Source organism: Aphelocoma coerulescens, chromosome 3 (assembly GCF_041296385.1).
Source record: "Aphelocoma coerulescens isolate FSJ_1873_10779 chromosome 3, UR_Acoe_1.0, whole genome shotgun sequence".
Taxonomy (NCBI): Eukaryota; Metazoa; Chordata; class Aves; order Passeriformes; family Corvidae; genus Aphelocoma; species Aphelocoma coerulescens.
In genome coordinates this window covers 23,315,450-23,341,807 of record NC_091016.1, presented here as the reverse complement: position 1 = coordinate 23,341,807, position 26,358 = coordinate 23,315,450, and the positions used below count along the sequence as shown (strand labels likewise).

The 26,358-nt window shown below is 44.3% G+C and overlaps 1 protein-coding gene across 4 annotated transcripts in view; it reads right to left on the bottom strand.

The window, feature by feature from the left end:
• DUSP10 (dual specificity phosphatase 10) overlaps positions 1–26,358 on the bottom strand; it is a 179,079-nt gene that overhangs the window by 79,203 nt on the left and 73,518 nt on the right. For 2 of the 4 annotated variants that reach the window (XM_069009484.1, XM_069009485.1), the window contains exon 1: positions 9,607–9,740. The exons of the other annotated variants lie outside the window; for them this stretch is intronic. The gene's annotated coding sequence lies outside the window, so the exon portion shown is untranslated. Of the gene's footprint in view, positions 1–9,606; positions 9,741–26,358 lie in introns of those variants that run through there. 4 annotated transcript variants of the gene reach the window in all.

The window sequence follows — 26,358 nt, the reverse complement described above, 5'->3', positions numbered from 1 at the left end:
GCCATATTTTGGTCCCCATCCCTAGGGTGGCAGCAGGGTAAGTATATATATATATATACTATACACATATTCCCATACCAGGAGATACTCCACTGGCAGGACCCTCATCCCAGTTCTGTGAACTGCATCTGAAAGGAGAACATAGGAATCTCCACTTGGCACCTTTAACACCTTCCCCATCTACTTTTTATTGCAGCTTTTAAAACATTAGCTCTGTTGAAATGGCAGGACTGGATGTTAATTATCAGGAAGTGACAGAAAATATCAAAACAGAAAGGGCAATAAAACAGAATCAAGAGGTCTGGATCTGCTTTCCAACTGCAGCCTTGGCTGCTGTGTGACCATGGAGAAAGCCAGCTCCCTCTCCTCTGTGCTCCAGCCTCTCTATCTCCCTAGTGGGATGGAAATCATTGCCCATCTCTTAAGGGTCTTCCTTCACAATACATGCTCAGCTGAAGAAAAAAAGTTTGGACTGAAATCTTTTCCATAGCAAAGGAATTTCCCACTAAAAGGTTACTATTTCCAATTGGATTTGGTAATTAAGCAAACCTGTGCCTTGCATATGTCTTCTTTGTGACCGTGCACAAGAGCATGATTTGTTGGGTTTTTTTTGTTTGTTTGTTTTTTGTGGTTTTTGGTTTGTTTGTTTTTTGTTTTTTTTTTTTTTTTAATTTTTTTGTTGGGTTCTTTCTAAAAACACCTTATTTATCTTTGAGGCTGTGCAGGAGCCCAATCACAAGGTCACACTTTGCTGTGCGGCTTCTTCAGTTCTGTGTAATCCCAAGCCTCACTGTTAAACCAGAAAAGGGCCTTCAGGTTCTCACACTGGGCTGCAGAAAATGCCTACATGAAGTCATACAACACTCTTGTCAGCAGAATAACCAACAAGTGCAGCAGCTGCTAATTTCCTGCCTCCCTTTCTACTTTCACAGGCCAAACATGGCATGGGTGCAGGACAACTACAATTCCCAGCATGGCAGTAGCTGGTTTATTCCATTGCTTCCCAGGCTAACAACAAAGGTGGGTGCTGACTTATCTCAGCAGAGTATTTGGCTCCATAGCACAGGACTGAACAAAAACAATATTGTGGACTAAATTAGCACTGGTTTATCTCCACTGACAGCAAAAGACAACAAATTAATTTGGCAGTGTGAAACAGATGAAGGAGATATAAATGCCGAGGCAGACAGCACAGGATCATGTACTTTATCTGAGAGCTCTTATGTTTATGCCTCTAAAATGTGTGCCAAGTTCTTTCTTTCTCTAGAAGCACATATCTTTAGACTAAAATATGCCTTGAAGCCTAAAACTGCACCTGCAGGCACAAGGTCAAAAAGCATTTTTTTTGTGTAGAAGTATTTTTAAGCATCATCATATATGGGATTACCATACTTTCTATGAATAGCAAGTCTGGCAACTACACCTTCCCCACCTTGCTCCAGGCACCAGGTGTGGTTTGTGTTGGAGGTGAGATACCATATTGCACGTCACAGCTCCAACATCTGGTGTAAGCTGTGCTACAAAATGAGCCTGATGGCTTGGCTGCTTCTCCTTCACACATAGCCTGTAGGTAGCTCCCCAGCAGCTGCCACCTAAGACAGCTGTTTTTTCCTGTAGCATTTTGCTGATGGTGTTTATCCTGCCGTGCCTGGCACCCTGGAGCCGCGATCCTCAAACACAAGCAAAAACACTGCTCTAAGTTCAGTCGTAAGCAGACAACCCAAGGTCACAGAGGTTCTCCTACTTCTGTAGAAGTAAAAATTCATTTGTGAAGTCAAAGCATCCTCCATTCGTGTAAAACAAACCAGTGCAAGCCAGAAAAATTTTGAAGGTAAGTGGATCCCTATGTGAAAGGTAGATTTGGTGTCTACTCCCAAGCCCTGACAAATTTCCCACCTCAGCCTTTTCTTTCAAAACCTTTATTATTTCTCCTCCCCAAAGGGCATCATTCTCTTCCTGGCCAGCCTCACACAGCAGCAGTTTGTCACTCCCAGGTGCTCCCAGTGACTGCTTGCAGTGTTGTGGAGCTTTGATGCTGCAAGGGTGGGAAAGGCAGAAAAAAAGAGTTTTCTCAAGAAGCCCTCATTGCAGAGGCTTGACAAGATCTGGGGAGATGATGATGGGTGGCAGAAGAGGGGCAAAATTTCTGCAGCCAGGCAAATACTCTGGAGCAGAAGGAGCAAGTGCATATGATGACTCACTGCTGGGGTATCATACTTCTACAAGAGATGCCCCTTTCCAATTCACTGCCACTCACCAGCTTACCAAGACAGACCAAAGCTCTGATATTCCCAGGGAGTGGCACCAGCCAACAAGGATTTATCCTCTGTTTGGCACCTGCCTCAGGAAAACACTTAGGACAGCCAACACACACATTCTTGTCACACACAACTCTGCAGCTCCTAACTCTGTCCTGGTGCCCTTCTGAGCACCACATTCTCTTGCCAGCATTTGCAGAGAGGCAGGAGGGTGCAAAGCAGCTGAGGGTGGGGCAGAGCACAGGCAACAGCATTCATAAGGACACATCAGCAGAAGAAGCTGTGAACAGAGCCGGTTAAATTTGCAGCAGGGGCCTTGAGAACAAAGCAGCTGTGGTTAGGCAAAGTGTGCGTCACAAGCACGGCCCAGAGCCGGGCGCATCCCTTCTCATCTCCCGCCTGCTGCGTGCATTGCTCTGCTCACAGCACCCAGCACTTCCTACAGATCAGCTCCCTCGTGGGGCACTGAAGCAAGGTCAGATTTGGAGGAGAACCCAACCTCCAAGACTGCAGTCTAGAGCTGTGAAGAGAACTCACAAAAGCCACAGAGCCCAAAGTATCTGGTTTTCTCCTGGTGAGTGAAGAGTGCAGTGAGAGATCGGGGCTTTTTGTAGGCTTCTGCTCTCTCTAGCTTGTCACTGCTGTACTTCAGTGGCTCAGACACACACAGAGACCCTCTCCCCAACACACTCCAAAGAGAAATGGAAAATGACCAGCTAAAAGATGTATCCATTCCGACAATATGGGAGGCCAATAAAAGAACATAATTCAGACATGCATGGCATGGCAGTGGCTCAGCTCCTTCTCCAGCAGTTTGAGCAATGAGATACAGGTCAACCAAGCTTTAGCTCTGGCTGGCATCCCGTGCACTGGGAAGGGACAGTCACAAAGCCATGCAAAACTCCTATAGCAAAGAGCATCCACGCCTTTTCTTTCTTTCTTTGGTCACTAGGATCCTCCAAGGAGCCTCACCTGCAGCAGGCTGCCCAGACATCAGGTCTCAGCAGCCTCTCACTTCACAAACTGTGGGGAGAATAATTGGGAAAAACAGCCCCACAGCAGAGATGCTGTACTTGGGCCACAACTATCCTCTAAGGAGGGGGCAGGGGGAGAGGGGTGGTATACCAGTAGAGGCAATGAACCTGGGCATCCATTTCTTCCAGCTGCTACTGAAGCCAGGAAGAGGACAGTGAGTCCAGTTTCGCTGCAGCCCTGGAATGCTGTGCTCTGCCCAGTCCGCAGACAGGGATCTGCATGACCAGATTTGATTAGGTACTCTTGGCACCATCCTTGACTGCTGGGCTGAGCTCCCCTATCATAAGCAGCAGTAAATGAAATAGGAATTATGCAACATGAAGGGCTGAGAGATGGAATAGTGACTGGAATGGGAACAACTGCCCCTCAAACCAATGATTTGCAGACACACCACATCATTTACTATCATTTCCCTGCAACCTTTCTCCATGAGGAGAAACAGCATTATGGAGCAGGGCGCTCTGTCTTTGGCATACAACTAAAAGCTCCTGCAAGGAGTTGACTGCTTGGCTACAAGATGCTTTCACAACCACACCCCAGGAAATACAAGGCTCCCCTTCCAGTTCAAAGTCACCAAAGGATGCAAGTATTGCAATTTCTTCTAAGCCATTATGAAATTTTTCAGCCTGAGAGAAAAAAAAATCTTTTTTTTTTTTTTTAAAAAGTAATTTTTGGCTTTCTGTTCACCAGTACTAAATATCCACTCGAATTCACATCAAGCCTCACAAAGCAGCAGGAAGTCACAGTGCCTGTTGCTAGTGCAAAGTTACTTATTTCTCCCCTTTCCACACACCTCCTGGTCCGATTTGCTGCACCCCTCAACTTCCTCTCCAAATTTCTGGAGGGGTCAGGGAAGGCAAACACACTTACTCAAGGAACCTCCCCACGCGTTGCCTCAGCCAACAAACTGCCTGGGGAAACATTAAACTGAAATTTGGTATCTGCATTGCAGAAGATAAACACCTTGGCAAAGCAGGTCAAGCAATACTCAAGGACAAATCTCCACTTCAAGGGAGGTGAACTCAGAGAAGGACCAAGGGGAGTGTAAGCACAGGAAAAACACCAAAACACAAAGGACTAGAAGCAGAAAAAAAGATGGCATGAAAACTGAGAAACAGGATAACACAAAAGAAGCCTCAACCACAAATACATTCATACTGCAGAGGGACACCATGATCAGGGCTGGCTGTTGCCTCTCCAAAGTTTTCCATGAGTGTTGTAGAGGGACTTTAACCAACCATCAAATATGCAAAGGGCAGAACTGTGTTCAACACAAGCCTCTTCCTTTACAACTTCAGCTTTTTACTCACAGAAGCATCCTACTACACTTTCAACTTTTTGCTAAGCAACTTGCCACTTCCTAGCCTGCTTTTTGAAGTATTTTCAAGAGCCTTTTGGTGGGTGTTGCAGGGGCTTTTTGCCCCATAATATCCTGCTTCATTCACCCCACGCCACAGAGGGACCCACACAGGGAACCCACATGGGGAACTCACTCTGACTCATCCCCAGAGCACCATTCACCAGGTGGTTCAAGGCAAAAGTCATAATGCACATCCTGAAAGGGACACCTCTGATCCCTCTCACTGCACAGAGCATTCCAGAGCTGAGCTCTAGCTATGACAATTATGGATTTGAGCCTCAAAATTCTATGGCCACTGACAAAGCTGCTTCAGTTAGCCTGGTGTTTTTGTCACCTCCAAGCCACTTGACACCTGCGGCACCCATTTTATCAAAAGCCCAGGGTAAGGATGAGTGTAACTACAAATGGATAGCTTTCAGAATATGAGACAAAGACTGTGACTTAGGAGATAAACATCTCAGGCAAGAAAAAACACCAGTACAGCAATGAGACTGAAGAAGTTTACTTCCAGCTTTATGCTGTGATCTTAAATACAGTTGATAACTATGGCCTTAATGCAGAAAAAACTTTGCTGCTCAAATAAATGGAATAACAGAAAACACTTAGTATATATCACTGGCACTTAATACAATTAACTACAAAAAATGAAGTTATCAATTGCATTGTTTTAGTAGGTGTGCACATTCCTCAGAGACACAGCTAACTGGGGAGAGGAAGAGGGAATAGCAAGGACCTGGTCTGCACAGTCCCCCCACACTCATCTGTTGTTTCCACTGTGGTTTTGCTTTGCTCTCTAGCATGCTCTGTGTGAAACAACGTGACAGAAATGATTTACCAGCAAGCAAGACCTTATTGCTCTTTTATGAATGATCTCTCCCTCCTCTTAACCCCTTCACACAGTGGGGAGCCCAGGTTACTAAATACTCTGCCTGCTGTGGTTTGTCACCGTCTGCTGTCACCCTTCTTTTAAAGACACATTTTTCCACCCAGCAGAGAAACCACCCTCTTGTAATTTCTAGCATTAGTGCCTCATTACACAACACACCGAGGCACTGACTGAACACAAAGGACAGAGAGCCCTGGCACGAACTCAGTACTAGAGGATGGATCCACCACCCAGCCCTTTGCCCTTATTTTAAACTGTGAAGCATCTCATTTTGATTTAAGGTCAGGCTGTGTTTACAGCTGTTTTTCACCACACCAGGAAGGACAACCTGAGGCCAGAGATTTCTGGGCAGCTAATGACCTATGGAGTACAGATGGACAGCTGACAGACTCCCAGGTTAATCACTCAACAGCACTGATGCCAGGTCCCCATGGAGGGCAGCTCCTCAGCAGGCAGATGGGAGCAAGGTCCAGAGGGTAACAACACTGTACAGCACAGGACAGATCATTTTGGGAAAAGACTCTGTACACTCAGTTTATTTGATTCAATATTTTACAACCTAATTTGATTCCCCTTGACCAAAGGCAAACTCCCTCCTGCCAGCCATGGTTTGCCAGCCTGGCTGTTTCTAATCATGGTCTCCACTGGCACCATCCTTTATTTCGCCACCTGCCACCACCTGAAATGGGGATTGCAGGAGGTTTATGGTGGACAGATTCCTTGCTGATGAAGCCCACACTGAGCAAGGGAACTTCAACAACAGGAGGAGGATGTTTTATCTGAAACCAGAGGTTGATGCACACAGACCCTCTTCTCCAGGACTACTGCTCACCTACGAGCCCTGCCTTTTCTCAGTCCTGCCTGAAGGGCAGCCAGCATTCCCAAAGCCCGTGGGATGCTCCCTGTTCAAATCCACCCAGGGTTTCATACGTACTTGATCACCTCTGCTGCTGCCATGACCAAGGGACATCACTAAATGGCATCACCCATCCTCTACTACTCTAAGAGCAGCCGGAATCATCACAGGTGGCACCAAAGCCATTTGAATCCAACACCACAAACCCCATTCTCTATGTAAATAAGCTTTCCTGCCAAACTACTCTTAAAAAGCCACGACCAACAGACCTTAATTACCTTCTTTATGTTTTTTTTCCAGATTGTGTAGGGTGACAGACTTTGATCTACTACAATGTGCTCTTTATCATCTCTTTTCTGACTAAACCAAGGGAAAAAAAGATGTTACAATTAAAGTAAACCCATCTGAGAGCACAACATATCAGCACTTTGACCAGATTTCATTCCAATTTTGCAAAAATGCAACAAAGTCTTGAAAAGTAAATTTTCAGCACTTTGGAATGAAAAGTAGTCTATGCCAACACAAATATCCTTCTTATCAGCTCCTTTCCCAAGAAATAGTTTTATTTTTGGAAAAGAAAAAAAGCCTTAAGATTTTTTTTTTTTAGAATCTGACAGCAATTAAAACGACAACTGGATATAAAACAGTTCCCAGATCTGATTTCTCCATCTTCAAGATCCAGATACACTCCCCCCAAACAATAGTTTAAACCTTTTCTCAGATAAAGCTATTAAAACAGAAATCCTAATCTCCAGATGAAATTGAAGGTTTACAAAACACCAAAAGGAAAGTTTTACTGGAGACAAGTTGATTCTTTTAAATGAACGTGTAATTTCAAAGCAAAAAATAACAAAACCAGAAACCCTTTGCAAATGTTAACATGTTTTCAATTTTCCCATTTCTCTTTTGGGAAGAGAAGCAAGAACTACATGATGAATTGACCTGAGTGCTTGTGCTTTTCTGGCCTACATCTTCCTCCTCCAGACATAAGGACTTTCAGATGCAAAACACTCTCAAAAATCTGCGTTGTTCTAATTGAAAATTTGATCATAAGGCTACAAGCTTGTAATTCATAAATACAGATTTTTGGCAGACTCTATTGACTAGCTAAAGCTTCATTTGGTGTCAGAGCAAAAGGTTTAATCTTGCAAAAACAGTCAGATTTGAAAACATGGCAGTGTCTTCTGCTGTGGAAGACATCCCACTCTGTGGCCCATGAACCAGACTGGAGTAACTGCAGCCACCCCACACAAATGGCAGAGTGGAGGAGACATGTTATCATGGAATAACTGCCTGTCATAGTCCAGCTGTGCTATCAGCTCGTGGCATTTACCTCAAGCCTATAACAAATTCTCAGACTTCACCGACAGATACACTGATTTTGATCTCCAAAGACAGATGAAGCTAAAATTCATCCTCCAGCTAGGCAGGTGCTCGTGATTTGAGAGCAAGATAAAATGTCCACAATTTCCACGGCAGCTTATCCCAGTGGCCAGCTGCTTTCTTATCTCTCTGTGCCCATTTGTCCACTCTGTTTGCTGAATTTGGCTACCAGGTACTCGCCCCTATTCTACCTTTCCCTCACCGCTTTCCCCCAGTCACCATCCATCACTGTCTTCAGAACTGCCCTCCACCTCTGATGCCTTTGTCAGGGCTGGGTTCCTGGACTCACCACAAGAAGGCATCCTCTCTAACCCTCAGCTGAAATGTTAAAAGCTTGTTTGGGATTTTTTTTTTGGTTAAACTGCACACAGATCCATTGCATGTCTGTGCCCACTGCTCAGTGAGGACTTACAGTATCCAGGACCCAACAAGCCCTCCAAAGCATTCTAACAAAAATTCATCTAAACCTTAAGCTTTATCTGCAGAATCTTCCTCCTTGTCACACACTCATCACAGGGGCCAACACCAGCAGGTCCAGCTCCTCACTACAGAGGCCAGTGTATTTCTGCTGGGACTTCTGCAATGCAAAAGTACAAATGACCCTTGGATATCACCTCCCACCAGTACCCAATAGCACCTCAATATAATTTTTAGGTTTTGTTACTTCCCATATTTTCAATTCTTCCATGTTTTCACTGAGCCAGATTTCATGTTTGCCAGCAGTTTGTCTTGAACCCATCAAATATTTATAATCGAGTGAAATGCTCCCAGAAATACAAGCCCCAGCAGCTTCCTTTAAAAAAATAAAAGTTATGTGGGGGGGGGAAGGAAAGGCAAAAGGAATATTCAGCCTTCACTGAGCCAAAGGCAGAGCAAGATCAACCTTCATCAAACCTTCAAAAAAATCTACCAGTGACAGGACACAGTTCCAGTCAAGGAAACACTACATTTGGCATCCATGCCCAGACAGACTCCAGAGAACAAAGCCACAAGACCCAAATACCAGATTTAATCCACTGTACTGATAGCATTCAGATTATTTTTTTTTTTAATTTAAAATTTATTATTATTTAAATAAGGGTTGGATCATGGAGGAATCACAAACTTAGGACCCTCAGGGCAGCCTCCAGTGCCATCAGGGCCCCTCAGCTCTCACAGGTGGCAGCAAAAGCCTCTGGTTGGTACAGACAGCTTTTTAAAATTATTAGTAGCATCTCTCTCTAACAAACTTTAAAACCAAGCAATTACTAACCCCAGGAAAACCTGGCAGATTTGTCAACCCCAATCCTACACAGACTGTGTTGCTTACACTACACTCAAGGTGACTTTGGTTTGCTAATAAAACAAGAGAGAAGCATTACAGAGCAAGGAAAACAAGCAAAATCTGCTCAGCAGAAGTAAAAGTCCACAGTTCACACATAACACACTCAAATACATTAGTTTGCCACTGTTGAAAGAAAACAAAGCTCCAGATTTGGCTGCACATGTCCCAGCAGTTTACACTAAACACCTGAAATAGAGGCTCAGCAGGTGAAGCCTCTGCAGATGTAATTTTGTCCCTGAGCTTTCTAAGACATTAGCCACATATCCAGTTAAACATAATAGCAACAAACCTTAAGCCTTTAGAAACCATAATGGAAGGAGAAAATGGTTGGTAATAGGGCCTTGCATCACAAAGCCATCACACACAGTAACTGTTTCCACATCACACTGCCCGACAGAGGCCTTTCACCATGTTTTTTCTGCTGGGACAAAAGAGCATGGATGCACCAGCAGGTTTGAAAATGTCAAGATCATAACAAGCCCATAACATCAAAAAAAGTCTTACTTGCTGCCAGCAGTAACTTTCAGTCAGATCAGACTGCTCACTGCCCTTGGTTACAAGCTCCAACGCCGAGATGCTGCAAATAGTCAGGGCTGAGCAACCCACTGTTATCCAGCTCTGCTGGCCTAAAACACCTTGGTTTGCCACAGCTGTGACAGGGATGGGTAACGAGCCTTTATTTCCCTGCCAGCCCCATGTGGCTAGTGATTCCTGGGTTCAGGTGGCTGCTATTAAGCTGTAGATAGTGCCACTGCCTTCCAGCTCTTGGCTTGGTTATATGAACTCAGATCTACCAAGGGAATAACCCCCTCTATGGTGCATTCTAATAAATTTTGCTACAGCCTGTCTCACTTCATAAAGGAGATGCATCCAACACAAACAGTGGGATTCTGTTCTAGAAGAGCTCAGTGCTTGAGGAGAGAAGGGGGAAAAAAGGCTTAGAAATCAAAATCCAGTACTGCCAGTTAGAGAAGGCTGAACACAAGTACATAAAGCTGGATGTGGAGGCTGGTACTGTGATGAAATTAGCTGCTTTCCCCACAGAGTCTTACTGGTTTTCATGTACAATTTCCTTCAGGTACCAACACTGGCCTAGAAATTAAAAAGAAAAAAGGAAGGTCTCTCACTGCTATAGGTGGAGGAAGCAAAACTCAATGGCATTCTTTTACTCAGACTGCAAAAGCAATGTTCCTGTCCAACAGCACTGGCCAGCACCTCAGCCTGCACTGGCACAGCCAGCAGTGACCCTGCTCTGACACTGGCTGGTGCTCAGCGAGCCCTTCCAGCCTCACACATTTATTCTGTTTTGCTAAGCTGCTTTCATGCTCCTCCAAAGGAGGAAGCAGGCGGTGGGGCAGCCTGGCTGAGCTGCAGGGCTGCGAGAGGCAGGGATATGGGGGGAGCGCTACAGGGGGAGCAGGTGTCTCTCAAGATTCCACACAATCCCTCACCAGGGATCCCTAATCCTGTCAGAGGCAATTTGTTGTCAATTTTCCACAGTGCTCAAGTACCAATTTATCACGGGAAACACTTCCTCTCCAAAGCTTTAATTATTTCCATATAGGTTGGGTAAGTGTGAATGTGTGCAAGAGTAATTTAGAGGAAGGAGAGCTGGAGAAAGGGAAGAACAGTGCAGGGACCAGTCCAGATCATCTCCAACACAACACATGACTGCTCCTTATAGATCCTAATAGTGTTTCATGCCATTTGGTTTCTCCCACTCTAGGGGACTGCAGATTGTAAAGCTGCACTTCATCACAACAACATTAATTCCTCTACCTGTTCTTCTATCAAGGAGCCTCCTGTGCACAGAGAGGGGTTGGTCTCTTCTCCCTGGCAACCAGAGACAGAACAGGAGGACACATCTTAAGCTGCACCGGGGAAGGTTTAGGCTGGACATTGGGAGGAAGTTCTTCACAGAAAAAGTGACTGGGCATTGGAGAGGGCTGCCCAGGGAGCTGGTGGAGTCACCATCCCTGGAGGTGTTTAAGGAAAGCCTGGATGTGGCACTCAGTGCCATGGGCTGGTTAACATGGTGGTGTTGGGTCATAGGTTGGACACAATGAACTCAAAGGTCTTTTCCAGCCTAGTTAATTCTGTGATTCTGCGAATCTTGGCCCAATTGCCATGTCTCACACCACAGAGATTAACCATCCCTCTTCGCACTAATTCATCACACCAATCTGGCGACCTTGAGGTGTCTTGATTTGTAGAATCAATTCTTTCCAGAAGCCAGGTCACTAACACTGGGCAGCAGATTTACTGACCTATAGTATAGCTGCAAGAACTTTTACATACTGGCTCTTGCAGCAGAGTTACAATGTTTCAACTACTGTTGGGAAGACTTGAGAAATCCTTCCAGAAAAGAAACTTCTGATTTCATTGCCATCATTAAAACTTCCCATGCCCCTTCTTCATTACAATGTTTGGATGTTGTTTGTCACAGTAAGACTTGATTATATTCTTCCAGCTTCCAGCTTCAGGATGAATTTCTCCTCAAAACCAGAAACAGAGAAAAGGAGTCACACCAGAAGAGCCAGATGAGTTTCCTAACCACTGGGCTGGTGGATATTCTGGGTGGTCTCTTGCATTCTTCAGTGAAAATTACTTAAATGCTTGAGTGTTAAAACCAGATGTCATAACTTTGGAAAGTGTGGGAAAAAGAGAACCTCATTTCTCAACATGTTCTGCCTGGACTGCAAGTCCACCAGGAGCTCATGAGAGCATCTGAGGCTCAGCATTTGCAAAAATCAAGTTTCATCCTGGATTCCTAAGAAAAGCCCCAAACTGGACATGCACTTGGGGCAGACAGGCATGCCCTCCAAAGCACAGAAGATATCCAAGAGAACTTTGTTTCTGGAAATTCAGTATGGCTCTTACTTTTCTTACACAGCCCATACTAACTTAAAACTGGTTTTGTACTGACTTAGAGGGGTTTATCAGCCACTGCAGTAGAGCTGATAAAACTTCCTCTTTTATGGCATTGCTTCAAATCTGAACAAATTACTTTAAAGCTGGCTTCATTTCTGTATTGAGACAGTTGTAAAATTGTCTGGAGAAGAATGAACTTCCTACACACTAGTATGGTAAAATTTACCCTCTAGTAAATAACAAAATGATTGAAAACGACACAGAGTCACGGGTGGTCCAGCTGCCCCATTGCCTCATGTGGTCAACAGATCCAGTCTTTAGGAAGGATGACACCAGCGACAACATCCTAGAGGAATTCATTTTTGAACAAAGTGTTTTAATGAATGTCCAAACAGTGTTAGAAATGAGTGCAGGGCTTGTCTGCACTCTCCAGCTTCTCCATTAACAACCCCAGTACATTGTTAATCTGATGTTTTATCCTGCCTGGAGGCTGAGGAATATCTGAAATATTCTTGACTCCTCCCTGTTCAAAATAGAAAGCAGAGGCTCTCAGTTGCCACCCTGAAATTAGCAGAGGAATTTCTTTAATAAGCATAAGTAAATAATAATTTTCCTATGGAAAATTCAATATATGGAAAATCTAGACCACTCTGCCATGAAAGCAAAGAAGGAAGTAAACCCAAACCAAACCATTCACTGGAGATGCCTCATTAAAATAAGCAAAACCAAGATTATTATCAATAATAAATTATTTAGAAGGTTTCTAAGTAAGAGATTCCAGGGCTGGGCATGGATTCGCCTCCTTCATTACGAAAATCACTTGGAAAAACAGTGCTTCTTTCAACATCATTATCTTGAATTAGTTGTTGTGTCCACTTAAGACTCTTTCAATCACATTTTTCCTTCACTCAGGCTGAAAAAAACCAATTTTTCATAACCATCTTCAGGATTCTTCCTCCTCCTCAGAGCAACTCACCATTCCATGCTCCTGAAATGAAGCAAGCAATTGTTCAGCAATGTCGTGTCTCTCTCGGTAATGGTGATATAAATAAGGAGAAATAAACCCTGGGGCAAAAGATTCTATTAGTTGCTCTCATATCTTTACTGGCAGAATAACTGGCTGCACTGTAAGCCTGACCCTACTTGATTTTGCTATCTGTCACTTCTGTGGCAGGTTACGATTACTTTCTCCTTTCCCTTCTCTCTGTCCCCTGGTCCCACATTTTCCTTCCACCTGGGCTTCTGCCATCACCCCTTCCTACCAAAGTCTGGTACAATGCTGGCAAAATTCACTTCTTCCTTCACCTTGTCTCCTCTCTTACTGTACCATATAACAAAATACCATGGGATAAGGGATTTCAGGAGGGAGAGGCAACAGCCAGAATATCTGATGGCAAACGAAGTCACAATGGCATGGTGTGGCAAGGAGGGAGGAAGGAAGGACAGTGCCACTGAAGCAGAAGGATCAGCCAGGTGCCATGGGAAAGCTGAGCAACAGTGATGTGACTTAGCACAATGAGGGCACTTCCAGAGGGCAATTAAGCATTGTAAGAAGAAATAGCCTAGCCTACTTCCAAACTTCTCATCTCCTCCACTTGCACTCCTAACTATGATAGAGCTGGAATTGTTTTAACTTAGAGGTAGGTGAGAAAGAGGATTTTAGAGATGGAGTTGAGCAGCAGCCAAGTTCAGGGTGCCGTTTGCCTGCCAGACCCTGATAACAACAAGCTAAGCCTCTGAAGCACAGCTTCAGGGATCAGCTTGGCTGACATCACAGTCAAGGTCTGTGTGTGCAGTGGGACTCGTGGCATTGAGTTCCTTGCCTGCTTTTAATATCATTAGGACTTTCAGGGCAGGGAAGGTGTCTTTTTTGTGAGAAAAAAAAAATTTAAAATGCACAGGGGGTTGTTCCCCACAGCTGAAAACAGGAATCTGTGGGAGGAAACAGAGAAGAGGGTTTTGGTTCTAGTTCTGAAGGGCTTGTCAGGTTTCAGAGCTGCCAAGTGAGCAAATTGAACTCCCACGTCCCTACAACCTGAATGTGAGCAAAACTGGTTTTGAGATGGAAGGCTGATGAGGAAGGAGAAAGAGGCCGGATTAGCATCACTCCACTGAGCCCAGCAGAGAAGAACAGGAGTGGATACTGCTGTATTCTGTGACCTGTATTTTCACTGTCCTTTTATTTATTAACAGCCTGCCAAAAATAAATCTTGCAGAGCAGCAACATGGGCCCTTTGAAATTTGCCTGCATTTTGGACTCACCAGTACGGCACTCATGACACAAACACACTCCCAGAGACAGGATAGGAGGCAGGCAAATCGGGAACCCCCATGGTGTGGCCCATGCTTGAAATCTCCACAAGATAGCTGGGAAAAAGGAGAGGAGATACGTGGGAGCTGACTTTAACCCACAGAAGGGAGTCATTTAGTGGATTAAGCACAGCCTCTGCGAGAATGATATTTCTTGCCTGTACATTTTTCATTCCTCTCAAGGCAGACACACTCAATCCTTACTAAGATACATGAGCCAACACCCCTGTATTTACTCTCTGAAGCACCCAATGTGAGTGTATCAAGGCTCCTGGAATAGATAACAGCAGTTTGCACTCATCTGGATTTGCTCCAGAGTAAATCCAGAGTGAAAAGAACTGGATAAGCACAGTGATTCATGGGGTCCCAGGGCCTCAGGTTCACCCCTATGAGCAGGCTTGTGGCTCCACAGACAACAGGAGTGCTGTCAGTGAAGACTAAGGCCCTCTGTGCTGTAAATAGGCACCATTTACTCAGTTCTCCTTGTCCATGTAACTAAGCAGTAGCCTGCTGTCATACAGGAATATTCAGTATCTTTAATTAAGGTCTGCATCTTTTTAGAATAATGGGATCGATACCTGGCCCAGCTGTTGGGAGAAGGCAAAAGACCAAGCCCTGACCATGGCAGGAAGCCAGTCCCTCAAGACTGGCTTTGCAGGGACACCAAAGACAACACCCAGGAGCAGTGAACCAAAAATGAATGATTATCTAAAGTTATTCACTTCAGGGAGGCAGAAAGAAGGGAAAGGAAAGTTTGGGAAAATTTGAAAATTCAGGGGAAAGGAAAGAGAAAAGGAAAAGAAAGAAAAGAGGGAAGGGGAAGGGGAAGGGGAAGGGGAAGGGGAAGGGGAAGGGGAAGGGAAAGGGAAAGGGAAAGGGAAAGAAAAAGAAAACGTTTGTCTCTAATCACTTTCTGCCTTTCAGGTGCTCTGATCACCTCACACCTATGGGAAATGGGAAAGAAATATGGCCTTTTCTAGCAGTTCTGTACTTGTCTACATCAGACAACTCACAGACCCCTTGGCAGGGAAAATCCTTGTCAAGCTGGGACAATGTGTTACTCGTGTCACTATCCACAGCTCTCAGCCTTGTGCCTGCAGATCTCAGCCACACCTTGGCAGGCAATATGCCCTTGGGTGGGTAATACAGTTGGGGTTCCCTTAGGCTGAAACACAAAGTATAATTTTAGTACACTGCAAATGATCCATATACATTACCACTTCCTGTGGTGCTCCGACCCACTCAGGCAGGGAACAGTCACCAGAAGACTGCTGTAGCTGTGAGAGGTGGGTGGTAACACAATTAAGGTCTCTTTTAGTCCCAGGGAGTGAGGAGTGCCCACGTACACCTTCCAGATCGTTACAATAGCCTCATTTCCTTGATATTTCTTGTTGGTGAGGTCACATTGCTGTTATCCTCTGGTGTTGTCTGACTCAGGAACTGAGGAAGGAAATTACAAAGCAAAATTCAAATCAGGGGATTTTTTGAAGAACTTTAAGTAGCACATAATAAAAATGCTAATAATATGTTGCAATCCAGTTCTCCTCCAGTCAGATGGTTTTGCACCAAGAGGAAGCTGTTGCAGATGCCCTGCAAACTGGTTAGTGTAATATCTGGGCATGAGAGGACATCCCAGAACAAACTGTTCTGCTTTGACTTCCCTAGAGAACGATTAACACTGACAGCTCTTTCCTTTTAGGCTGGGAGGATTTAATAATTCAAACAGTGTTACTGCATTTTCATCTGTTCCTGGTCTTCCCTTTGATAGTCCTTGATGATGTGAGGTGTAGGAATCAGGGTGAAGAACAAACCCACACTGGTGGACAGACATGATCCCACTTTTTTAAACAGCTCCCAGTCCTCAATACATTGCTCTCTACTGCAGTAGCTGTGACGAGAGGCTGGTGACTGGTACGAGTGACCTTCAAGAGGATTAGCCAGAGCTGTGTGACTGCCAGTGAATAACTCCATTCATTTATTATGCGTGACGAACACTAAATCATTCTAGTAAGATTCTTTCCCATTCATTCGTTGCTTGAGAATGATTAGGAGCAAATAGCTCTTAGAAGCTTTTCCAGTGGTGCTGAGCAAAACACACATAGGGAGAGTCAAAAACTTTGTCCCGTTCACTTGTGGTCAGCTCCCATCAATGGAGCTGCTCAAATATTGGAGGAAATGGTGGGTCAGCGTGTATCTGTGTGATACACAGGTATCTTTACATCCTAAATCTTCTATCTTCTAGTCTCCTGACCCTGCCCATGCTGCTGCTGGAAACATTTGCCAGTTTTTTGTTCAGATGGAGCAATGGTTATTCTTTGAACCACAGAGTTTCTCTGTAAACTAACACAACTATGGGTAAAATGGAGCATTTCTCTTCTCCAGACAGCCAATGGATGACTGTTAGGATGACTCTACACCTGTCTATCACTGTGCACACCAACAACTTTTCAAAACTAGCAGGCTTAAGCTGCTGATTAAGACATGAAGCTGCCATTTCCACCCACCCAGAGGTGTAAATACCATACCAGAGTTAAAATGAAAGAAACCAGGGATGCTGAATCGAAGTGGAAAGCAACCTCCCGCGTCATGTCCCCATGTGTTGTTCCCCTTTCTCCTCACATATTTGAAATATTCCTGTGTCATGCTGACCAGCGTGTTGTGAATGCACCACAGGGCTGAAGCATGGCCAAACTGGATACTACCCAGTGTGTTCCAAGACTGCTGTACGGAATGCTGCCCTGATATGTGTGAGACCCCGGCTCGAGTCCCTGCCACCTGATTTGGAGCAGAAGCTGACCTTCACAGTCTAAGAGATCCCATGGATTGGCTGCAGAAGAGGTTAACCATGTCTTGAAGAGGCAGATGGCCTAGCAGCTCTCCTACCCGGCATAACTCAGGACACCTTGCTTATCTTACCTCTTTCCTATGACCTTGAGCAACTCTGTCTCCCCAGCTGTCCCCACTCAACTCGACCATTACTTCAATTTTACTTTTGAGGTAGTGACTGCGACCAGGTTTATCCCAAAGGGACTCCTCTCTCTATATAGGCATGACTGAAATTCAAATAATAGCAAATGGATTTCTCTTTATAACTACACTTCAAAGTCAAAAGAGGTCATGTGTACATGTACACAAATAGAAAACCGGTGGGGCTATTTGCTTCAGATAAGAATGCTGTATTTCACATTTTCCAGCAGCAAAATTGTTGGCTTTTTGCTCAACATCATATGACTCTAGAGCAGTGAGGACTCTACGCATCTCCACGTGGATTTCACAAAATAATTAACTGTTATTCAGCACAAAGAGAAAGTCACAAGATTGCAAAGAGCAGCGCTAAGAATGCAGCTCCATGGTGGAAGAAGAAGAGCAGCTCTCTCTGAGCTGATGATGAACTGCCCGTATAGCCAGAGCCCTGGCTGCAGCACTGTATCATTTTCTGTCTATTCACAGCTGCTCTTGGCCAGTAAGAACTGGAATGAAGCACGGGCTCTGGATTAGCTCATGCTCATGCAGAGCTAACAATTACCTTTGGTTTTGCCTGTTGCAGGGAACTCCAACTGCTTCTTCCCTGATCCAGACTCAGATTTTCCAACCCTCAAAAATGTTGTGTGCTCAGAGAAATAAATTTACAGTGGGAAGGAGTGGGTAAAAAACTTTTGTATTTTACTGGTCGGAGGGATTTCTTGGGGTAATGGCAATTTTCCGAACTTACATCTTTTCTCAATGTGACCTTACCATTCCTCCCTCTTTTCTCTGGAAATCTATGCTGCACATTTTTTTCCCAACAGCCATAACATTTATAAATTATTCACAAGATGTAGCCATAAGGAATGACTAATGTTTCATCTTGTAAAAAGGGCTTACAGCGCTATCCCTCCAAATTCACAGTGGATGTGGGGCTCCCAAGGCTTCCCCAGTACCATTGCCAGAGCTCCAAATGGCACTTCATCCTTTCCTAAAGACCACAGGGCCTCCATGAAGACTATTTTGCAAAGATAACCAGTAATAACCACAGGGTTTTCTGCTGGGTCTTCCCACACAGCACTAACTAGGAATTCCCACCGAAAATAATCAGACTTCTCATGTGAGTAATAATGTATTAATTTGAGAGAAAGATGACATGTACTCATTCAAACCAGGAGCAGCCAATAATTCAGCCTTCTAACTAAGGAGGCAGTTTGTTTGCTTCGCACAGTTTCCTGAGCAGACAGATCTCTCAGAGACTAACAACCGGTCTTATCTATGGCTCAGCACTGCAAAAGCACAAGAAAAATGCATTCCAGTCTGGAAACCAAAACAAATAAATCTGCCTTTATGAGCAGAATAACCACAAATGGTACATGATTGATTGATTACATGTCGTCATCCAACAAGCCCACAGCTAATGAAGCATAATGCTGAATAGATGAACATGAAATGAACACCATTAAATAGCCTATAATAAACATTTTTCTAGACTCTTTTAAAAGCCAAAAAATCACTGTAATATTTAATACCTAGACAGCTACAACACAGCTAATGAACTCTCAAAAACTTCATCACAAATGTTGCAGTAAAAAGAAAAAAAAACTACTTTGGTCATCCACAATGGAAAGCTGTACAAGACCATCCCACCCTGGCTATGTCAGAAACTCCCTCCTGAGGCAGGGAGAGCAGTGGAGCCACCAGTGAACGCCAGCCTTCTCTCAGGTGGTTTCCACCTCACTGGGGACAACACAAACAGCCATTTCCAGGTGGCTGAAGTAAATGGCTCAGCTGGCAAACGATCCACTTCAAAACCTGGCAGAGTCAAACACAGCAGTAGAGAACACAGTGCAGGGAGGAGACGGGAACTCTGAACACGTGGTGTTAACTGGGCTGTGGAGGTTGAGCCACCATGGATTCTGGAAGCACCTGGTCTGTGCCAAGCCATGTGGGTTTACTTCAGCTGGAAATCCAAGTGTCAACTGTCTGCTGTCCTCACTAGCATTCTGCATGCTACTTCTGCTCTGCATTATCTACAATGATCATTTTCATGGATTATTTCCCCTTACTGGGACAAAAATAACATTTCCTCAATGCTAGCCAAATGTTTTTCAAACCCAAGACATGAAATCACAAATTTTTGAAGGCAGGTAAATGATCAAGTCTGAAAAAACACTATCTTTTTTTAAGCAGTGACAGACTCCCAGAATCAAGATAACACTGAAGCAAGAGCACCCATGGGCATATTACAGGAGTGAAAAAGAAAAATCAAAGTATTTTCTTCTTCTGCGGCATCTCACATCCTGATGTATCACAGCACTTTACAAGGCAGTGATCTTTCCAATGTATCTACAGGCTTTGCAAATACTATGCCAGTCTGAGAGCTGGAAAAGCTGAGGAATGAAAAAAGGGTGTTTCTGCCTATAGAAATGAGTTCTCTCAACCACCATGGGTCAATATGTTATTTAGAGTCCTGAAATGGAAAGGATGAAGTAATGTTCACCAGAACTATAATCTTCCACAGGTAAGGTAAAAATGCTTCCAACAGCTGAGCTTTATGATAGTTCTAAGGAATGATGGTACTCCCACAAAACACATTTGCAGGATTAGGCATTTCAGGGAGAGGCAACTCTTATGTTTTCCTTTCAGAAATGTTCCCAATGTTTTTGTTGTTGTATATGCTGGATTGACTATTTTTGCAGGTGCTCGAACAGCAAGTATCTCCCTTGACTCTCCCAACTTTTGAAAATCTCAGTAATAATTATAAAGGATTGAATGGAGAAAGGAAGCTATTTTTCTTTCTCTAGCCAGTGAGAATCTCAACAGGTATCCATGGCATATGGTCCCTGCAGGAAATGGGCAGTTGAGCCTTTAAAGACTCCAGCTTGCCAACCTCCTTTTGTACCTCCAACTTCTTCCCACTGCATCACCAGAAGACAAATATCCACCTTCACCCCTCTGAAATTAGCTAGTGTAGAAGGAAGTAAATTAACACATGAAAACTTGGGCATATCATTGACAGCAATCCATTCATCCCCCTCCAGTAGCTGCTCTTAAAAAGCCCAGTGGTGTCAAAGAAATAAGTGTTTCCAGAGGTTCCCTGTTCCTACTAGGTTTCATGGGCCGTGCTGACATCAACATTTCTGATGGCATGGCACCATCAGACCTGATAAAACTTATTCCTGTGGAGAGTCTTGTCTATCATAGAACAGTGGAGGCTAGAAAAATATTTCTGTTCCCCTAGAGTTTCTTTACATTGCAATTTTGATAGGAGCAGTCAGTCAGTGCGTTCTTTCCATCATTACCTTAATAAAAGAATACAAGAGCATTATCTCTCAGTAACTGTGCTGACTCTGTAATAGTGGGTTGTGATGGCTCAGTGTGATGGGAAGTTACTCTAGAAATCCTGCATGACCTTTCATGCTCCTGGTATAAGGAGCACCCTCCCTGTTCACCTCTGTTTATGCCAATCACATCATATGGCAGCATTTCCACCAGAGAGGACAGCTAGGAAAGAAGAAAGGCACACAGAAAGAGAGGAAGGAAAAGTGTGTTTCCATACATATTATTTCTGTTCTTCCAAGGATGACAGTCCTGAGATTCAGAAACAGAGTGAAAAACTACATTTCTACTAAAATTTACAATACCTATTTGCCACAGCCCACTGAAATAATTTCAGCTGCGTTTTTAAGTGTAGGAGTCAGGTTAAAATACTTTCGCTGGACTGGCTTTATTAGGAGCTTATGAATTAAAATTGAGAAAGAATGCTTTAGTAGAGGTTTTCTGGCATCAAAGAACTAGCTGCAATAAGCTTTCTTGGACTAAGCTGAATTATTAATGTTGATTATGTAAGAGTACCATTCACCTTTCAAACGCTGAGGGTAATTAAGAATCACTCAACAGAATAGCTGGGGAGAAATCACTCAAACAACTTTCTTATGCAGCTCCCTTGAAAGAAAAAGAAAATTAAAACCCCGAAAGAAAGGCTGCTCTGCCAATATGCATGCTTTCAGCAGATTTCAAAGGCAAAAAAAGAAGAAGAAAAAAGAATTATTTTCTCACAAATTACATTTGTAGTTAAACATTTGCTTTTGAGATGGGATGTGTTTTCAGCAGCACAGCATTAGAAAGGAAATGGAGACGTTGCTCTGAATGTTTAACGATACACTGAGCTGCTCTCTTTTAATGAAATCTCATTTCACTACCATCATTCTGCTGAGAAAGATGTGTTGAATAATGCCAGAGAGCCACCGAGCCAGCGCCTCGGTATTACATCATCGCTATTAAATATTCCTCTTTGTGCATTCACGGCATGCTTCCACACATTTGATGCATGAGAAGTGAAAATGGCAGTGAGCTAAAGCACCTCAGTGTTCCCTTCAGCATTAATCAAGCTTCCAGGATGTTAAATGCCTGCAGGGTTACATCCCTGACCCAGCCACAGCACTGCCACGGAACTTTATCTCATGCAGGCAGGAGGTATCACTGAGTACCTGATGCGGGCAGCTCACGCAGCACCGTCACGCACAGGGCTGATTTTAGGTGTGCTCTCTTCCCAGACTATGTTTCTCCTAACCTCTGAAGGATGAAAAAGTACAGCAATAGAATGTATGGATTAAAGAACTGTTTGTCTCTAAAACCCCCAAACGAGCAGTGCCCCAGATAGAAGAGAAACCAGGGCCTGACTCCACACCTGCTGCTGAAGCTGAGCCTGCCCCACCAGTGGAGCTGGTAGAGCCAGTTGTGCTTGTTCCTGGGATGGGACAAGCCCCCAGAAGCCAGACCCACGCCCTCTACTCACAGTCTTCCATCTTCCTGTTTCTTCCCAGCCCTTGTGCCTTTCTCCCCTCAGTACCCAACTATCCTTTCCCTTCAGAATTATCTTAGCTCAGCTGAGCCCCAACAGCCTCCCTCTGATTCCCAACATCTCATTCCCTTTCAGTTCAGTCCCTCTGGGACTGTTTTGAACATCAGAACACATTAACCAGCTGCATGCAAACACTCAAGTCACCCCACGGATGAAGAGAAACTGAAAGGAGTAAAACCTTTGAAGAATTTGTGGACAGTATGTAGTGCCCTGCTTCCCTGTGCACCAGAGGGAATCTGTTGCCAAAAGCTACTTTTAGGGGGTTTTGCTGTTTCTTGGCATCAGTGTTTCATAGCTGTTTCTGCTACTTTTCCTGATGTGTCTGTTCTTACTCTTCTCTCTCTCCTTCAAGCACACCCCAGACCAAAACCTAGCAAAGTCTTCTTCCTGGAAGGCAAGGACCAAAACCTAGCAAAGCCTTCTTCCTGGAAGGCAAGGTCTTTGGGTTTGTTTCGGGTACCGTTCCGTGCATCTTTCTGCTTTGGGGCCTCTGCATCTGCCTCCTGCTACAGAAAGTTTGCAATTTCTTTCACCACAGGGCAAAGGCTGGCTCACTATAGAATTATTTAGATTGGAGAGCATCTTTAAGACCCTGGAATCACTGTTAACCCAGCACTGCCAAGCCCAACACTAAACTATGGCTCCAGGTGCTACCTAGTGGGGAATAAGTCTCCCAGATACCTCCAGATTAAGGGTACAGCAGTAATAGAAAGCCTGGAGGAGGCAGGGGAAGAAGAATGAGAGGGGCCTTGTTCCAGGCTTTTAGGAAAATCTTTATTTAGATTTTTAAGGAAAGTTTGTTTCAAGTTTTTTAATTTAGACATTCTTTAGGAAAAAGGAACAAGGTGTGATTTATTTGGACACTCTCCTGTTTCCCTCGCCTTGACAAAATTCTGCTTCCTCAGGCAATTGTTTCTGCCAGGAAAAACAGACCACTGAGCTCAGGGTCTTCAAACAGGGTGAAACTTGACTGTGGCTGCTGTTGCTGCCAGTCATGCCTTGGCAGAAGGGTTACACACACAGTAACTGATCCCTCAGGACTTCATCTGCTGGCTCCCTCACCAGCAGAACAGCCAAACACATAATACACACTTGCCATGTGATACTTTAACAAACCTTTTACTGTCTACATCTTCATAGGCTTCATCTCAGCCACCTGGGTTCATATCTGTGAGACGGACAAGTTACACCAGCTCCCCTGCACCAAATGTGTGATTTCTCTGCAAATCAGTGGCATCTGAGCAATGTCACACTGTCCTTTGCCCTACAATACAAAGGTATTCCTGTTTCCTTTGCAGGACAAAAAAGCACACCTGCACTTACCAGGCTGATGTCACCCTAGAGGGACAGACCAGATCTTGGGGCAAAACTCTGGACCTAAACTTCAGTCACACTGGAGAAACAGGCCTCATTCCAATCCTGATTCAGGGATTCTTCCATGTCTTAAATGGGGCAAAATGAAATCCCCATTCAAACTATTTCTAAATGCTGAGGCAGTTCATTCTCCCTCTGGTTTGAAAGAAGGGAGTTCAGGAGAAGTTTTGGGGGACCAGGAGAAGCAGCTTGTTCTCAGATTTGAGGGAGAAGAAAGGTATTGCTTGTCCACAGAAAAAGCAAGCAAGCAAACAAGTGACCCAGTCTTTAGTTCAGAAGATCACATAGACTGTGAGGTTAATAAAAAGAAAGCACAAGAGCAGGGTTCCACAGGGACACCAAGGCTGGCAGTCAGTGCTGTAACAGGCCTGGAAAGTCTGTCTGTCCTCTCTGCAGCCCCAACCACCTTAAGCAGATGTGCAGCACACAGAAAGCAGCAGCTTGGTTATCAGGCAGCTAAGCCAATCCCACATAGCCAGAATATACAGCTCAGCCCGAGCTCCTTGTTAACTTGAATTTGGTTGCAAGACCAAGGACACATGACCTACTTGATGACAATGCTACTCTCACAGTGGTGTCCTTGTGATTTGATTAGCTTACCCGAGCAGATAATAAATAGGGGACCTGCTAAGCAAGTACATGCATACAGAAAATAACTTCATGCTCAGTAACATCAGGGATGGCTCTGCCAGGTGAGCAATGCCTTTGCTGTGGAAACTGACTGTATACCATTTATAGGAAAAACATTTAAGAGAAGTTCTCCCAGCATTTACAGCAAAGGATTGCCTACAGGGAGCAAGTTGCACTTTCCTTAGTGTGCCACACAAATGCATTGCCTTCCTCAGGGAAACACTTCTGCATCAAGCAGAAGAAAAGTGATCAGGAGGGGCACAGCTCCAGGTGTGAGCTCAACCAGGGCAGGTTGGAAATGCCCTGCCCCTCTTATAAAACCAGCCTTCAAGTCCTTCACATCCTCCCCTCCATGAACTGGAAATTGCAACTGTGCAGGGGAAGGGTAATTTGGGCCCTTAGTTCATCAGTTTATCTGTGAACATTTTCCACAAATTCATTTTAAAATGTTGCTCTATGTAGAATCATAGGATCATATCACAGAATCATAGAATGGCTTGAGTTGGAAGGGATCTTAAAGATCATCCAGTTCCAACCCTTGCCAGGTGCAAGGACTGCTTACACTAGATCAGGTGCCTCAGAGAGCCATCCAACCTGTCTTTGAACACTTCCAGGGATGGGGCATCCACAGCTTCTCTGGGCAACCCATGGCAGTGCCTCATCACCTCACAGCAAAGAACTAATACAGATGGGAACATATATCTCTGGCCCAACCCACCCTCAAAATATTGTTGAAACCCCTTTTTGGCCCCAGATGCTCAGCATGGTGAAGAGGAGTGCAGGGAGCAGCTCTGAGTACCACCCAGGCTCTGGGGGCCGAGGCAAGGCTGGAAGCCCTGGTGCCAGTTCCAGATGGCAGAAGCAGGACTGCCTGAGGCTGGGCTCCAAACAGCACAACCCTGTGATTTCTCTGTGGGTCAGCTTTTTTCCAAAGAGGATGAGTTAATCAGAGTCCCCATATTCACCTTGCCTAAGCAGTCAGAGAAGCCAGTCTGGAGTATGGGATATCTAATTTCTCATTTCTCTGCAAAGGACATGCACACGTATCCGATTGTGACCAGTATGTACATATAGCTAGAGCTGATCCAAACCTGCCTCAGCAGGCAAGAACTTACAGAGCATTTTTACCAAGACTGTAGAAAAATATGATTGCACTTTGCAAAACATATGTTAATCTGTTCCATTTTACCTTGGGCAGGCCAATGGTATGCGTTTCATCTTGATAAGGAAACCCTGATCTCATCTGGGACATTGCTTTTCTAATGTATCCCTAGTAATGATGATGACAAATCTAGTCAACAAATAATTGGCATTATTGGGTGAGTGTAGCACTTGATGTCCTTAGATCTTTCTATAGATAGACATAAATGCTGTAGATGAATCAGACTGCACTGATCATTCACAGTTCACTGTTACCCTTTTCAGGGTCAGTACTTTTCCTGTCTTCAGCTCCTCCTTGTGTACAACCACAATATGTTCTAAAAATCAACTGCTGGCTGTGAAACTTCCAAGTTGAAACTGTTTAGCCTCCCTTGCTAAAAAAAATAGCACCGGTGTTTCCATGGTTTGTTGCAAACTCTTTGTGAATCTTAAGAAACAAATGGTACCCAAATTGATGTATTTCTTGTTTTTCTGTTCCAAGTTCAGATACAGACTTACCTTCCCACAGAAGGTAAATCCGAAGTGCAAGCAGTATGCTCCCGAGTGGTTATTAATAAATTTAATCAGCAATAATTGTCCAAAATAGATGCTCACAAAGATCAGATTACTTTTGGCTTCATCTCCCTGCCTAAGAATGCTCTTTTATAACAGGCGGTTGCAGTGCAAATGACAGTGGTTTTCTACAGTTGCTGTCCAAGACATACCTGGTAAGTCAATGCTACTGGTTAGGTGAGGGAATGTCCACATGCTTTGCACTGCTGGGCAATCTAATCAATGCAGAATTGCCTCACTACACAAGTCTGCATCTCAGTAAGTATTAGTAAGAATGCCAACACACTCCCTTCTCTCATTCACTCACTCAGAATGGCTTTCGAGAAAAAGATTCTGCTACCTTTGCAGGCAAGAGTGGATTTAGGCTTGTCCTTGAAATAACTAAGAAGGTAAATAAACTCCAACATTCTTTCACTTTTTTTGCCTGAGTTTGGGAAACAAAAGATTTAAATGCTTCCTTCTGGAGCATGGTGTCTTTGCCTCCACTCCCTCCACTCCTGGCTCAGCCCTTTGGCTGACTGCACCCT